This window comes from Leptonychotes weddellii, chromosome 14 (assembly GCF_054177405.1).
Source record: "Leptonychotes weddellii isolate Sample4059 chromosome 14, ASM5417740v2, whole genome shotgun sequence".
Lineage (NCBI taxonomy): Eukaryota > Metazoa > Chordata > Mammalia > Carnivora > Phocidae > Leptonychotes > Leptonychotes weddellii.
In genome coordinates, this window is record NC_138382.1 from 71,468,125 (window position 1) to 71,477,933 (window position 9,809).

Genomic DNA, 9,809 nt, shown 5'->3' on the forward strand with positions numbered 1-9,809 from the left:
TTTTTAAAGATTTTATTTATTTATTTGACAGAGAAAGACACAGCGAGAGAGGGAACACAAACGGGGAGTGGGAGAGGGAGAAGCAGACTCCCCGCCGAGCAGGGAGCCCGGTGCGGGACTCGATCCAGGGACTCCAGGATCATGACCTGAGCCAAAGGCAGTCGCTTAACCAACTGCGCCACCCAGGCGCCCAATAAATAAAATCTTAAAAAAGAAAGGAAGGAAAGAAGGAAGGAAGGAAGGAAGGAAGAAAAAAGAAAAAAAGAAAGAAAGAAAGAAAGAAAGAAAAAAGAAATGGAGACCACCTTAGTGGTTGCCAGGGGTCCAGAAATTAGGGATGGCAGGAAGGAAGTGGGTATGGTTATAAAAGGACAAAATGAGGAATTCTTGTGGTAATGGAAGTATCTTGAATATGGTATTGGATACATAAAACTACAGATGTAATAAAATTGCAGAGAAATAAATACACACACACAAATGAGTACAAGTAAAACTGGAGAAATCTGAACAAGATCATGGGTTGTATCAATGTCAATATCCTGGTTCTGGTATTTTTACTATAGTTCTACATGACCTTACTAGGTAAAACTGAATGAAGGGTACATGGGATCTCTCAGTATTACTTCTTACAACTACAAATAAATCCAGTTATCTCAAAATTAAAAGATTAAAATTAATTAATTACAAATGTAAACCTAAAATTGAGGCGTCAACCCTACTTTAAAAAAAAAACTCTAAGTGTTTGCATTTAAAAAATATTTATCCTCTGAAAACACTCATATCAAAAGATTTCGTAGAAGGAAAATGATTCTCACAACAGTGCAGTGGAGAAGGAAGTGTACAGTCCTGCTGCACATGGAGAACTGGGGGAGAACCTACCTTCCATCTGAGACCGATTTATAGTACAGTCAGAGGCCCTACCAGATTTTATAATAGGTCGGCCAAGAAAGGAGAAATTAAACTACACAAGCATTAAAAAAATATTTAAAAATAAAAATTAGTTGATTAATTAAAAAGGGGCACCTTGCTGGCTTCTCAGGGTCATGAGTTCAAGCCCCACGTTGGATATAGAGCTTACTTAAAAACAACAACAACAACTATACAAGCATAATGAAATGATTAAGAAATCTAAGAGCTTCCTAGGGGGCGCAGTTGGTTAAGCCTCCAACTCCTGGTTTCGCCTCAGGTCATGACCTCAAGGTTGTGGGATTTGCCCTGCATCAGGCTCCATGCTCAGCATGGAGTCGCTTGTCCCTCTCCCTCTGCTCCTCCCCAACTTGTGTGCACATGCTCTCTCACTCTTCTCTCTCTCTCTTTCTCTCTCAAATAAAGTCTTAAGAAAAAATTAAGAAATCTAAATGCTAGGGATGCCTGGCTGGCTCAGTTGGTAGAGCATGCGACTCTAGAACTTGGGGTTGTAGGTATGAACCTCACATTGGGTGTAGAAATTACTTTAAAAAATAAATAAATAAAAAAAAATCTAAAAGCTACAATTTAGGGTGCCTGGGTGGCTCAGGTCATGATCTCAGGGTCCTGGGATCGAGCCCCGCGTGGGGCTCCCTGCTCAGCAGGAAGCCTGCTTCTCCCTCTCCCACTCCCCCTGCTTGTGTTCCCTCTCTCACTGTGTCTCTGTCAAATAAATAAATAAAATCTAAAAAAAAAATTAAAATTAAAAAATAAAAATTTTAAAAAAAGAACTAGGGACAGAGATCAATATATATATATATATATATATATATATATATATATATATATACACACACACACTACACACACACACACACTTCTATTACCTCACTGCATTAAAAACCACCTGTGTCAAATCTTTCACTTGACCCAGATGATAAGACTGAGACCCACAAGCACTCAGGTCACTAAGCTACTTAATCTTAGCAACAGATCTGGAATCCAGGTTACCTACCTCTTTTCACTGTACTATCTTGAATATTTACTGAGAGCCTAATATGATACCAGTAATTCCAGAAACAAAGTAAATAAAAAGTAAAGACCAAACAGACTAAAAGCCCTGCTCTCAAGAGGCTTACACTCTAATGAGGAGAGGTATAGAAAATAAAGAAGTAAGTAAAATATATATTCATACTACTTTTTCAGATAGCGGTAGGAGGAATGGAGAAAAATTAAGCACTGTAACAGGAGTAAATAGTGGCAGGGGCGGGAGGCAGTACTGATATCTTAAATAGGGTGAGCACAGAAGCCTTACTGATGAAGTGACTTTTGAGCAAAAATCAGAAAAAGGTAAGGTTATGGGGGAACAGTATTGCAGCCAGAGAGAACAGTAAGTGCAAAATACTGAGAACAAAGCATGCTTGCTGTCTCAGAAACATCAAAGCTGGAGTGGTTAGTGGACGGAATAAAAAAAACAGGAGAGCACCACAGAATATTTTTAGGTCCTTGGGGGTGAATGTAAGGACCTAGCTTTTTTTTTTTTTTTTTTTTTAAGATTTTATTTATTTGCGAGAGAGAGAATGAGAGACAGAGAGCATGAGAGGGAGGAGGGTCAGAGGGAGAAGCAGACTCCCTGCTGAGCAGGGAGCCCGATGCGGGACTCGATCCCAGGACTCCGGGATCATGACCCGAGCCGAAGGCAGTTGCTTAACCAACTGAGCCACCCAGGCGCCCCAAGGACCTAGCTTTTAACAGGAAGCCATTGGGAGGCCCTAAGCAGAGAAGTGATTATGATTTTATGTCTGCTATGTTTTATGGGCTATGAGGAACTCAGGAATAGGAAAAAGGTAAAGGCAGAAGCAGGACACCACTTAAGGGGTTTCTACAATAACCTAGGTAAAAGTTAATACTGGCTTGGACCAGCATCATTAAAGTAGGAAATGGTCACAAGTGAACAAATTCCAGATGTTTTCTGAACACAGCATCCACTAGATTTGAGAACAGTTGGAAAGAGAGTATTGAAAGAAAGGAATCAAGGATGACTCAATGTTTTTGGCTTAAGGGGTGCCTGGATGGCGGTTAAGCGTCCAATTCTTGGTTTTGGCTCAGGTCACGATCTCATGGGTCATGAGATCAAGCCCTACACTGGGCTTTGCTTCGCGCTCAGTAGGGAGTCTGCTTGAAGATTCTCTCCCTCTGTCCCTCCCCCCACTCGTGTGCTCTCTCTCTCTCTAAAAAATAAATAAATCTTTTTTATTTATTTTTAAAGATTTTATTTATTTATTTGACACAGACAGAGAGAGAGCACGCACAAGCAAGCAGAGTGGCAGGCAGAGGGAGAGGGAGAAGCAGGCTCCCTGCTGAGCAAAGAGCCCCACATGGGGCTAGATCCCAGGACTCTGGGATCATGACCTGAGCCAAAGGTAGACGCTTAACTGACTGAGCCACCCAGGCACCCCAATAAATAAATCTTCAAAAAATTTTTTTGGCTTGGGGTGCCTGGGTGGCTCAGTTGTTGAGCGTTTGCCTTCGGCTCAGGTCATGATCCCAAGGTCTTGGGATCGAGCCCCGCATCGGGCTCCCTGCTTGGCGGGAAGCCTGCTTCTCCCTCTCCCACTCCCCCTGCTTGTGTTCCCTCTCTCGCTATGTCTCTCTCTGTCAAATAAATAAATAAAATCTTTAAAAAAAATTTTTTTTTGGCTTAAGTAACTGCAAGGGTGTTAATAGTCATTATTGAGATAGTTAAGACTCCAAGGAAAGACTTTCTTACTGTTTTTACCTTTTAAATAGTATTTATTTTTTAGAGCAGTTTTAGGTTCACAGTAAAATTGAGAAGATACAGAGAATTCCCATATATCTGCTGCTCACAAACACATACATACAGCCTCTTCCACTATCAACATTCCATATCAGAGTGGTACATTTGTTACTGATGAACCTACACTGATGCGTCATTATTATGCAGAGTCCACAGTTTACATTAGGGTTCACTCTTGGCATTGTACATTCTATGGGTTTGGACAAATGTATAATGACATGTATATAGAATTGTAGTATCATACTACAATTAAATCCTCTGTGCTTCAGCTATTCATCCTTCCCTCCCCCAAACCCTGGACACCACTGATCTTTTTACTGTCATCATAGTTTTGCCTTTTCCAGAGTGTCATACAGTTTAAATCATACATAAGTAGACTTTTCAGATTCCCTTCTTTCACTTAATGACATGCATTTAAGGTCCCTTCATGTTTTTTAATGGCTCGATAGCTCATTTCTTCTTAGTACTAAGTAATATTCCTTTGTCTTGATGTACCAATTTATTTACCCATTCACCTACTGAAGGACATGTTGGTTGGTTCCAAATTTTAGCAGTTATGAATAATGCTACCATAAACATTCATGTATAGGTTTTTGGGTGAACACAAGTTTTCAATTAATTTGGGTAAATAGCAAGAAGCGTGACTGCTAGACTGTACAGTAAGAGTTTGGCAAGAAACTGCCAAACAATCTTTCAAAGTGGTTGTACTATTTTGCATTCCCAGCAAGCATGAATGTGAGTTCCTGTTGCTCTCCAACTTTCCCAACATTTGGTAATATCAGTGTTCTGGATTCTGGCTGTTCTAATAGGCTTGTAGTGGTATAACATTGTTGTTGTTGTTGTTTTTAAAGATTTTATTTATTTATTTGATAGCAAGAGACACAGCAAGAGAGGGACCACAAGCAGGGGGAGTGGGAGAGGGAGAAGTAGGCTTCCCGCCAAGCAGGGAGCCCAATGCAAGGCTCGATCCCAAGACCCTGGGATCATGACCTGAGCTGAAGGCAGACACATGAAGACTGAGCCACCCAGGCGCCCTGGTATAACATTGTTTTAATTTGCATTTATTTTCCTAATGATGTGTGATGAGGAGTACCTTTTCATATGCTTGTCATTTGTAGATCTTCTTTAGTGAAGTGTCTGCTCAGGTCTTTGGCCCATTTTTCAATGGAGCAGTTTGTTTTCTTATTGCTGAATTTTATGAGTTCTTTGCATTTTAGGGATAAAAGTCCTTTATCAGATGTGTATTTTTTTTTTTTAAGATTTTATTTATTTGTGAGAGAGAGAATGAGAGACACAGAGCATGAGAGGGAAGAGGGTCAGAGGGAGAAGCAGACTCCCCTCTGAGCAGGGGGCCCGATGTGGGACTCGATCCCGGGACTCCAGGATTATGACCTGAGCCGAAGGCAGTCGCTTAACCAACTGAGCCACCCAGGCGCCCTATCAGATGTGTATTTGCAAACATTTTCTCCCAGTGTGTGGCTTGTGTTCTTGTTCTGTGAGTGTCTTTTACAAAGCAAAAGTTTTTAATTTTAATGAAGTCCAGCTTATCAATTATTTCTTGCATGAGCAGATTGTTCTGATTTGTTTCAGTTTAGTTTGGGGGATAGGGAACAAGGAATTTGATTTTTTTAATTTTTTAAAAAATTTTTTGCTATGTTAATCACCATACATTACATCATTAGTTTTTGATGTAGTGTTCCAAGATTTATTGTTTGCGCATAACACCCAGTGCTCCATGCAGAACATGCCCTCTTTAATACCCATCACCAGACTAACCCATCCTCCCAACCCCCTCCCCTCTAGAACCCTCAGTTTGTTCTTCAGAGTCCATCGTCTCTCATGGTTCGTCTCCCCCTCCGGTTTCCCCCCCTTCATTCTTCCCCTCCTGCTATCTTCTTTTTTTCTTTTCTTAACAAGGAATTTGATTTTTTTTAACAACCTCATTGAGATATAATTCACATACCAAAAAATACCCCTTTAGCACAAAATTCAATTGTTTTTTTAGTATACTCAGTGTTCGGAAATCATCATCATAATTAATTTTAGAACATTTTCAGTGCTTGCTGGTGGTGGCTGTGTCACTGTCTGGTACAGGCATGGGAATGAGGCCTTTGAGCTGGGATGAACCTTGCTCTCGGTGAAGGCCAGGGAGCTGAGCGAGAGCCATGGACAGTATAACGGTAGCAGTTGGACTGACCGCTGCTGCTGCAGGATTTGAAGGATGTTATGTTTTGCAAGCCATGAAACATATGGAGCCTCAAGTGAAACAAGTTTTTCAATGTCTACTAAAATCTGCCTTCAGTGGTGGCTTATAGAAGTGGGTTGGAACCTAAAATGACAAAATGAGAAGCAGCATTAATACTAGGCATACTACTGCCAATAAAGGAAAAATAAAAGCTGCTCATCGATGAATTATGTTTTTAAATCACCCAGACAAGGGAGAATCTCCTTATATAGCAGCCAAAATCAATGAAGCTGAAGATTTACTAGAAGGCCAAGCTAAAAAGTGAAGTAAATGTGTGATGAATTTTAAGATATTGTTAGTTTATGTATATGAGTGACAGCTTTTTATAATAAAATGCCTCAAAGCTACAAATTAAAAAAAGAACGCTTTCATCATCCCTCAAAAAGCTATGTACCCATTGGTAGCCTCCTCCCACAACCCCATCCCACAGCCCTAGGCAATCACTTATCTACTTTCTGTCTCTATGGCTTTGTCCACTCTGGACATCTGGATATGTGGCCTTTATGTGACTGGCTTCTTTCACTTATTATAATGCTTTTCATTATATGTAATGAAAATGCTTTTCCATATTGTAACATGTGTTATTACTTTGTTCCTTTTTTAAATAAATAATATTCCACTGTATGTATTTATCACATTTTACTTATCCATTCACCAGTTGCTACACATTTGGATGGTTTCCATTATTTGGCTGTCAGAATCTGATTTTGACACGTTAAATCTCAGACGCCTAATCTGATTTTGACACATTAAATTTCAGACGCCTATCAGACTTCCAAGTGCCCCAGATGTGCTGTAAACAAGTGATCAAATGAGTCTTGAATTCAAGGAAAAGGATCTGAGCCAGAGAGACCAATTTAGAGACTGTCAGGATATACATACACACATACATACATACATGAGACTAGAAGACATAACTAAAGTGGTAGCTACAAAGAGAGGAAAGGATAAGATCAAGAAATGATCCTTAAGAGGGGCACCTGGGTGGCTCAGTTGGTTAAGCAACTGCCTTCGGCTCAGGTCATGATCCCGAAGTCCCGGGATCGAGTCCCACATCAGGCTCCCTGCTCAGCAGGGATTCTGCTTCTCCCTCTGACCCTCCTCCCTCTCATGCTCTCTGTCTCTCATTCTCTCTCTCGCAAATAAATCTTAAAAAAAAAAAAGAAATGATCCTTAAGATACACCAATATTTAGAAGTTAGGGAAAATAGGAGGAAAAAGCAAAAGAGACAGCTTGGTGAGACAGAAAGGCAACCATGAGCATGTGGTATCCTGGAAGTCCAGTGAAGAAAATAGTTCAAAAGAGGAGTGATCGGGGGCACCTAGGTGGTTCAGTCGGTTAAGCATCTGCCTTCGGCTCAGGTCATGATCCCGGAGTCCTGGGATAGAGCCCCATGTCAGGCTCCCTGCTTGGTGGGGAGTCTGCTTCTCCCTCTGCCCCTCACCCCGCTCTTGTGCTCTCTCTCTCAAATAAGTAAATAAAATCTTTAAAAAGAGAGAGAGTGATCAAGGGGCGGGGGCAAAAAAGGAAAAGAGGAGTAATCAACTGTGTTCAATGCTGCTGGAAGGTCAAATTTTGGAGAAGTAGAGTAGAGCTGAGAGGGAATACTCCTTTAAGCCTAATCAACAAGTACCATTCCCAGAATATTTTATACTCTAAGAAAAGGGGCATACCAATTAATACCATGGTATAGTTCAGAGGTTAAGAGCACAGCCTTTGAAGTCCAAAAAGATCAGAGGTCAAAATTCAGCTCTACCTCTTACCTATTACTTAGCTTACTGTTTGTTACCTTAGCTGTGTACCCCTGAGCAAGTTACTTGATCTTTCTCTGTGTCTCAGTTTCCTCATCCACAAAATAGAGATACCCACCTGGAGATTCTGAGGATTAAATAAGATACTGCATGCAAAGTGCTCTGCAGAGTTGTTGTTGTTTTTTTTTTAAGATTTTATTTATTTGAGAGAGAGAATGAGATAGAGAGCGAGCATGAGAGGGGGGAGGGTCAGAGGGAGAAGCAGACTCCCCGCTGAGCAGGGAGCCCGACGCGGGCCTCGATCCCAGGACTCCAGGATCATGACCTGAGCCGAAGGCAGTCGCTTAACCAACTGAGCCACCCAGGCGCCCTCTGCAGAGTTTTATACATATACACAGGGTTATATACTCAGTCTGCCACATATATATGTACTCTGAATTATAAAACATGACCTAAAAGGATATACACCAAGCCCACAATAGCAGTTGCTGGAGATGTCAAACAAAAGGAATTCTACTTTCATCTTAATTTCTTTTACTTTCTAAAAAAGCATGAAAAACATTTTTTCTTCATGGAAGGAAACAGATACATTTGTAGATTATTTTTCCTATTTTCCAGTAGTTACTGCATTTCTTAAAAAAAAAAAAAAAGACGACTAAAATGTCAAAACTAGAAAAGAGCCTTAACTGAAAAAAAAAAAAGGCAAGATGCAAAATAATGTACATGCTACCTCTTATATTAAAGAAAAAACATATATATACACATACATATACATACACACACTTGCTTGTACTTAACTTGTACATGCGTAAACTGTTGTTTCTGGAAAGATCCATAAGAAACACAACACTGGCTACCAATATGAGGAAGGGAACTGGGTGCTGGGGGCAGAGGTGGAAGGAAGACTTAACATTTATATTTATAGTCTTTTATACCTTCTAAGTTTGGAAAAATATGAGTGTATTACCTATACAAAAAAACTTATTAGAAACATATTACCAGAAAGAATAGTCTTTCCAGCAGATCGTACTGGGGCAACTGGATTTCCACATGCAAAAGAATGAAACTGGACTCCTACCTCACAGCATTTACAAAAATTAATTCATAAAGGATGAATGACCTAAATATAAGAGCTTAAACTATGAAACTCTTAGAAGAAAACATAGGGGTAAATCTTCTTGACCTTGGACTTGATAATAAAGTCTTAGATACATCAAAAGAATGAGCGATAGGGGTGCCTGCATGGCTCAGTTGGTTGAGTGTCCGACTCTCGATTTCGGCTGGGTCATGATCTCAGGATTGTGACATCAAGCCCCACGTCAGGCTCCATGCTCAGCACGGAGTCAGCTTGAGATTCCCTCTTCTTCTGCTCCTCCCCCCCACACACTCGCACATGCGCTGTCTCCTTCTCTAAAACAAGTACGTCTTAAAAAAAAAAAAATGAGCGATAAAAGAAAAAATAGATAAACTGGACTTCATCAAAATTAAAAAACCTGTGTGCATCTAAGGACATTATCAAGAAAGTGAAAAGACAACCAACCCACAGAATGGGAGAAAATATTGGAAATCATATATTTGAGAGGGGTTTACTATCCAGAATATAGGAAGAACTAAAACTCAACAAAAAGATAAAAAACTCAATTTAAAAATGCGCAAAGGGGGTGCCTGGGTGGCTCAGTTGGTTAAGCGTCCAACTCTTGGTTTTGGCTCAGGTCATGATCTCAGGGTGGTGAGATCAAACCCTGCACCCAGCTCCCTGCTCAGCAGGGAATCTGCTTAGGATTCTCTCTCTCCCTTTCCCTCTGCCCCTCCCCTCATGCGTGCGCACTCACACTCTCTCTCTCAAATAAATAAGTCTAAAAAAAACGGGCAAAAGATTTGAATAGGCGTATTTCCCAAGAAAATATACAAATGGCCAATAAGCACACTAAAAAATACTCAGTATCGGGCACCTGGGCGGCTCAGTTGCTTAAGCGACTGCCTTCGACTCAGGTCATGATCCTGGAGTCCCAGGATCAAGTCCTTGAGTCCGGCATTGGGCTCCCTGCTCAGCAGGGAGTCTGCTTCTCCCTCTGACCCTCCCCCCCTC

General features: G+C 40.8%; 1 protein-coding gene and 1 pseudogene across 3 annotated transcripts in view; one reads left to right on the top strand and one right to left on the bottom strand.

Moving 5' to 3' along the window:
- The window catches only part of PPP6C (protein phosphatase 6 catalytic subunit), a 38,892-nt gene that overhangs the window by 16,080 nt on the left and 13,003 nt on the right, over window positions 1-9,809 (bottom strand). The gene's annotated exons all lie outside the window — the stretch shown is intronic.
- On the top strand, window positions 5,890-6,234 carry LOC102745594 (mitochondrial import inner membrane translocase subunit TIM14 pseudogene; annotated as a pseudogene).